The sequence below is a fragment of the Quercus robur genome, chromosome 4, assembly GCF_932294415.1.
Source record: "Quercus robur chromosome 4, dhQueRobu3.1, whole genome shotgun sequence".
In the NCBI taxonomy this organism is placed as follows: Eukaryota; Viridiplantae; Streptophyta; class Magnoliopsida; order Fagales; family Fagaceae; genus Quercus; species Quercus robur.
Window position 1 is genome coordinate 38,939,762 of NC_065537.1, and position 7,856 is coordinate 38,947,617.

Sequence of the window (7,856 nt, forward strand, 5' to 3'; positions counted from 1 at the left end):
GCACACAGACGAAACAGTGATGGTCAGACAGTACACCTAAATCAGACAAAGAAGGTTAAGGGCTAAAACAGTAAAATATAGTCACGGCAGGCACTATAAAAAGAGGATCTTGTCGTGAACAATGAAACGGAGCAACAACGGGAACCTTAACTAAGAAATAGGAATTTGAAAAGAGAAACCAAGAAATAGAAAAAGAAACGAGTGGGAAGGAAAGAAAGAGAACAACCAGAAAGAAAATAAAGTGAGAATTAGAATGGCAGGCATGCATGCATCGGTAGATTGATTCTCTCTCTCCCTCACGAAATCCTGCTCTCTGTGAAAACCACAAGGAGCCTCTGAGCATAAACTATTTAGGTTCGTTTCTCTTAGGGCAGTTAATCTCCATTGCAGGACTTTTCCTAAGAGATTAATTGTGTTGAGAAGGAATGTTCTTTCGTTTCGGGCTTTACTCCTGCGGACCAGATTCTAGTTGATTTCTTCATCTTCTGATTAACCCATACATATTAATATTTTTTCACTTTTGTTTTGTTCTTTTCCTTCTGTAAAAGTGATTATTATTGTTGTAATTGTGTTTGAGGGTTGTTTCGTCATTTCTCACTGAGTAGCCAGATATTTTATTTATTTTATTATTATTATGTCTGTCTGTCACAACTTGTCTGAAATAGCTCTGCTTACCGCAAGCGCGTTCCTGGCGAACCTGACTTAGTTTGCGCACAAGCCGGACCAACTTGAGTTGTAGCTGGACCGATCCCAACTCCCTTATCCAGAAAACTTGGGCCTAGTACCGCAGGAAGCAGCCCAACACCACTAGCACAACCCACCATTTTACAATCACTAAAACTATTTTTAAGAAAATTCAGGCACATATAACGACGAAAATTTTCGTTACTAAAACTATTTCTTAGAAAATTCTGCTACATTTTGCAACAAAATATTTCGTCACTAAAAAAAAAAAGAAAAAAAATTGTTGCTATATTTGGAGACGGAAAAATTCGTCGCTAAAACTAATTTTTTGTTTTTATTTTTTTTCATGTCTTTGATATTAACCTGTAACCTATCATTATATTATTAAAACCTCACATTTGAATAACACATTTATAAGAAACGATCCATACATTCCACAATAAGTAAAAAATAAAACAAGTATCTAATTTAATCCATCCATACAAATTGTTTGCAACACATACAATAACACAAGATGTTTTATAACAATACAAAAAGTTTAGCATAATATAATTAGAACCAAAAGAAGATGTCCACAAATGTCTTCAAGTAGTGCCAAAAGAAAATGCCTTAAAAGCCACCAATAAAAAATATGCACAAATATAAAAAAACAATACTACATTAAAATCGTAAAGTAAAAACATTGACTATGTTATAAGAAACGTTTCTAACAATGCATTAAGAGTAGCAACGCCAATGAATTAAAATCACAACTCCTAATATATAAGTTGTAGAAAGCAAATATAGATTTTCAAATGTAATATAATATAATTAGTTTCAAATAATGCATTAAAAAAAGTAGTCACACCATGTAGTGTGGCTCACTAAAATTCATCACTAAAAATACATTTTGTTGTAGTGTTGAATTGACTAGGAAGACTCTGACAAACTTTATTTCAACATTGAAGAAACCCCATCTAAAAGTGACCCATATGAAATTTTGGATCTAGTTGAGAAAACTATAATTTTTGGACAAGTTGCTGCCAAAGAATTTGTGTTAGAGAACCAGATAAGCGGAGAAGAAGAATAGTTAGAAGAACTTCACTACAGGGAGCAAACCCACCAAGCACTGCTTCAAAGTGATGTCGTTTCACTGCTCTAGGGACATCACACCGTTTCGCATTCTATATTGGATGAGTCTGCAACATTAACTCCAAAAGAATCTGAAACTATAGTGTACAAATCTATTTCCAAGCCTAATCCTGATCCACCTTTTATTCAATCTAAGTCAGGCCCATGTGTTAGACAAACTGCTAGGAAATCTATAAGGCCTGAAACAAAACTTCCAAGCCCACTTCATAAGGCCATTAATAGTTGTAGTTATTCAAGCCTTGAAACAAGTCCACTAGCAAGCCCCACTTGGAGTCTAATTCGTCAAACACATCCTGAGTCTAAACTTGAATAAAAAATTGGCAGATTCACTTGACTTGGAAAATTTTTACCGCACTAACAACAATAAAAGATAAGTTTCTCCTCGTTTTCAAGCCCGAAACAACAAGAATTTAAAGGGTAAACAAGTTAAAGGTATTTCTAATCCTCATTACAAAAGAAAAAGAAATTTTAGCAAATTTGAGAGAGGAGAGTCATCAAGATCCATAAGACAAAGATGCAAATTAAGTTCCTCACAATACAAGGGAAGGTATGTAAAATCATTTAGAGAATATCCGTGGCAAAACCCAAGAAGAGCATATAGGAGGGGATACATGAATGATTACAAGTGTCATTTTATGTAATAGTTTTATAATTTCTTTTAAATAGTGTGCTTATATATAATTGCATTTTATTATACATTTTAATTTTATTTTCCAGTTTGGTTTATTTATATTTTTCAAAGATAATATAAGAATTTTTATTGTACTTAATTTGCTTATATAATACTAAGTTTGGAGTGATTATTAATTCTAATTTTTTTTTAGAGAGATTTTCAACCTATGGCATTCGCTCCTGATGATAGCTCTTTATCATCAGACCAAGACACCAATCAGTTTTTGGTGTAGGCGGGGATTGAACCCTAGATCTCTTATACAACCATTAGAAACTTTACCAATTGAGCTAACTGGAACCCACCTATTTTGTTAACACATTATGCATATTTTTTATAATTTTTTTGGATTCTATATTTAACCAGCCGCAAACTAATGCGATACATGGGAATATATATAAATATTATGTAATAGGGTGTAATATATAAAAAAGTAACACTTACTTCAAGTATTGTCATTTATTTTTTAGATTTGTCCAAGAATTTTTTTTATCTTTTTATCTTTACAAATATATCATTTTATTATTTTTTTGTGTTTGATTAATATTTTTTTAAGGTGAACCATATCATTCTAACTTCTACTGTAGTGTGTTATATTTACCTAATATACAACTAAACTTTATAAGTTTCAAATTAATTATTCAAAATTTTCATCTCTTAAGGAATAAAGAGATTATCATGATAATCAAAACTCATCATAAAATTACAATGTTATCTTAACCAAAATTAAAATGAAACTAAAGGAATAAAATATAGATTTTATAATAATTTGTTATTCAAAAAATTGGTACGCATATTCAAATTCATAACCATGTAGATTGTTTTTTAGTATAAACTCAAATTCCTAAAAAAAAAAAAAAAAATGTAAGTATTAACCCAAAAAAAAATTCAACCAAAACTATAAAAGGGAGAGAGAAGACTTTATAATGGGAAATTGAAAAAATACAATACCAAAACACTTAAAAAAAAAAAAAAAAATCATCACTCTTAATTAGAGTTATAAGAAAGAACAAAAATTCACCAAATAAAAGTAGAGAGAGAGAGAGAGTACTCACAGTTTTTGTGTGGGAAAAATATGTATTGAATGGAAGAAATGAAATCATATTTATTCAAAATAAAATGGGAAGAAGAATAATCAAATTATAAGAAAGAGAAAAAAATGAAGGAAGTGTAACGGTGAAGTAGAAAGTAGTGGGGGAGGTAAAGAGGCAAAGAGGGAAGGGAATGATAATCAAAACTCATCACAAAATTACAATGTTATCTTAACCAAAATTAAAATGAAACCAAAGGAATAAAAGATAGACTTTATAATAATTTATTATTCAAACAATTGGTAGGCACATTCAAATTCATAACCATGTAGATTATGTTTTGGTATAAACTCAAATTCTTATTTCAAAAAAAAAAAAGAAGAAAAAAAAAAAAGCAAGTATTACCCAAACAAAAATTCGACCAAAACTATAAAAGAGAGAGAGAGAGAGAGAGAGAGAAGACTTTGTCATGGGAAATTGAAAAAACACAATACCAAAACACACATTAAAAAAAAAAAAATCATGATAGAAGATTTGGACATATTAGGATTAATTGTCCTAATTATAATAATAGTAACAAAAATAATGAATCAAGCATATTATAATGATAATTGAACCATCATTAGACAATTAGTGGATTGATTCAGCTGCGACTCCTCATATAGCAAGAAGTAAAGAATTATTCGTTGAATTGAAGGAAAAGAAGATAGGAGAAAATAAAGTCTATATGGGAAATAATACTTATAGTGATGTATTAGGTGAAGGAAAATGTAAATTATCATTTAATGGTATTGTTTTAATTTTAAGTGATGTTTGTAGGAATCTTATTTATGTTTGTACTTATAGTGATGTATTAGGTGAAGGAAAATGTAAATTATTATTTTATGTACCAGATGTTCATAGGAATCTTATTTATGTTTCTACTAGATAAAAAAAAAAAAAGGTTATGAAATTAAGTTAAAGTCCAGTTGTGTGACTATTTGTAAGGGTAATGTAAAACTCAAAGGAGTAAGAATTGATGATATGTATGTATTTAACAATAATATTTATAATAAAGATTCTATTTGCTATTACTCTGTTGTGTCAAATTCTTCTTATTTGTGGCATCTTAGATTAGGACATATTAATAAAAATAAAATAGATTGAATGAGTAAAAATGGTTTATTACCTAATCTAAACATTGAAAATTTTGATGTTTGTGAATCATGCATCAAAGGAAAGATAACATCAAAACCTTTTGCTAAACATTGTCAATCTTTAGAGTTATTAGAATTAATTCACTCAAATATTTGTGGATCCTTGAGAACCAAAACACACAAAGGAATGAAATACTTTATCACCTTAATTGATGATTATTCACGATATAGATTTATTTATCTAATCAAACACAAATCTGAAGCACTTCAAAATTTTAAAAATTATAAAACTGAAGTAGAAAAACAATTAGAACAACCAATTAAAATTATCAAAAATGATAGATGTGGTGAGTATGAAACTTTTGATGAGCTTTATAAGGGGGAAGGAATTAGGCATATTTACACTATGCTTTACAAACCTCAAGAAAATGGTATAGTTGAAAGACAATAGAACTCTGATGGAGATGTCAAGATCGATGGTGGCTCATTCAAAATTTCCACTCACTTTTTGGGGGGAAGCTTTGTCAACTACCACATATTTATTAAACAGAGTTAATACAAAGTAAAAGGATCTTACACCTTATGAATATTGGACTGATCACAAACCATATTTATCAAACTTAAGGATTTGGGGATTCAAAGCTCATGTACTAATACCGAAACCATTAAAAGATAAATAAAAAGGGAAGACATGGGAGTGCAAATTTATTGGATATGTTCAAAATGATAGTGGTTATAGATTTTATAATCAAGAAAATGGATTGATAAAAAGCAGGGATGCTATTTCCCTTGAAAGCACCAATCAAATTACACCACTTGAAGAGATAAGGTTACTAAAAGACCTTCATAATGAAAATCATGATCAATATATGGATGCTTCTGAAAGTGGGAGCAAAAGAAAATTAGATAAATTGATACCTGATCAACAAGCCTTAGTTCCGGATCAACAAGCCTTTGATCCTGAGAAGAGTGGGAGTAAAGGATTAGACGACCATCAACTATGCTTAAAGATTATTATTTGTTTAATATAGAGGAAAATTTAAGTGAGGACCTAGCTAATTATGGATAAGCAATGGCATGCAATGATTCAAAACAATGGCAAGATACTATGATGGATGAACTAGAATATCCATCAAGAAAAATGATGTCTAAGAACGAATAGTTTTACCAGATGGAAGAAAAGCCATTGGCTGTAAATGGGTTCTAAGAAAGATATTTAAGGCTGACGGTAGTTTAGATAAATATAAAGCAAGATTGGTGGCTAAAGGGTTTACTCAACAACCCTGTGTAGACTTTGTTGATACATATTCACTAGTAGCTAAATTTGCTTCAAATAGAACTATTATGTCTATTGTGGCGAGAATGGATTTAGAATTGCATCAACTAGATGTCAAAACATCTTTTCGTAATGGTGAATTAAAAGAAGACATTTACATGTTACAACTGGAAGGTTTTGAAATAAAAGAACATGAAGATAAAGTTTACAAATCAAAAAGATCCCCATATGGACTCAAACAATCTTCTAGATAGAAAATGGTATTTGAAGTTCCATCAAGCAATATTGGAGATAGGTTTTGAGATGAGTCCACTAGATCACTGTGTTTACATATGGAGGTACTACAATGAATTAAAAATATTATCATCATATGTTAATGATATATTATTAGCTAGAAATAGTCCAAATATGATGATAAAGACAATGTCTTTCCTAGTATCAAGATTTGAAATGAAAGATATGGGCACTGCTACATATGTGTTAGGAATTAAAATAACTAGAGATAGAAATGCAAAATTATTATATATGGATCGAGAGAACTATTTGGAGAAAATACTCAAGAAATTTAATATGGCCGAATCTAAAGCTTTGAGTACGCCTGTAAATAAAGGAATTATATTAAGTAAGAATATGCACCCTAAAGATAAAAAAAGAACAAGAATTTATGGAAAATGTTCCTTATGCCCAAGTTGTGGGCAGTTTAATGTATGCAATGACTAGCACAAGGCCAGACAATTGTCATGTGGTAGGATAAGTATGTAGATATCAATCTAATCTTGGAATGGCATATTGGCAGGCAGTCAAAAGAATTTTTAGATATCTTCAAGGCATCAAAGGTATGAAATTATGTTTTGGAATTATTTATCTAGAACTTATAGGGATATATAGATGCTGATTTTGTAGGAGATGTAGATGATAGAAAATTTACTAGTGGTCATGTATTCCTATTTGGTGGAATAGTTATTTCTTGGTTAAGTAAGAAACAAGGTTGTGTTGCAAAACATATCATGGAGGCGGAATACATATCATGCAGCACAACAATAAGTGAAGCAGTTTGGATTAAACGATTTGTCGATAGTGTAAAATTAGGTATACCAAATAGACCAGTCGATGTGTTTTGTGACAACAAGTCCACTATCTCATTAATAAAAAGTGGAGCAAATAGCTCTAAAGGCAAACACATCAAAAAAAATTATCACTATATTCAAAATATAGTGGAAAGGGGTGAAATACGAGTCCATTTTATCCCCTTGAGCGAGATTGTGGCCGATCCTATGACCAAAGGATTGACTCTAGATAGATTTAGAGTGCATGTAGGAAATATGGGACTTATGGATCCAAAAACCTAGGTGGGATACTACATGTAGTTGTAAAGATGGAAGGACTAGAGACGCCCTGAGAACATGGCTATGTAGCTTCTGCTTTGGGGACACAATTGATTAGCATTAAGCAAAATAGCATTGTATGAGAAGTTAGTGTATGAATGTAAATTCTACTAATGTGCATCGTACATAACATAGCTTGTACAATGAAAAGTCGTTGAAGTCGTATGAGAAGACCTTCAGGATACTGGCTTAAAGGAAGTATCAAGCGATTCAATGCAGGTCAACACATGTCTAGCATGTGTGGCTAAAGGACGTTGGTTGGCTGTGCGGGTGTGGATTGAGATTCCCAATTGCATGTAGTGACAAACATCTCACATGTTCGATGCCATTCATTTGAAATAGTAGTGAGTGATAAGACATCCAGAGTATACTACAGGAGTGGTATATAACAAAGGGTGTAGTCAGTGGTACGTGACGAGATATGTACACAATTTTTCCAGAGTCAGCAACTGACGCCAATCTATGAAGAACGTAGATGATAATCAACATTGGACAATACCACGGTGGCACCATAGTAAATTTTGATTGTAGTTAACACCACTA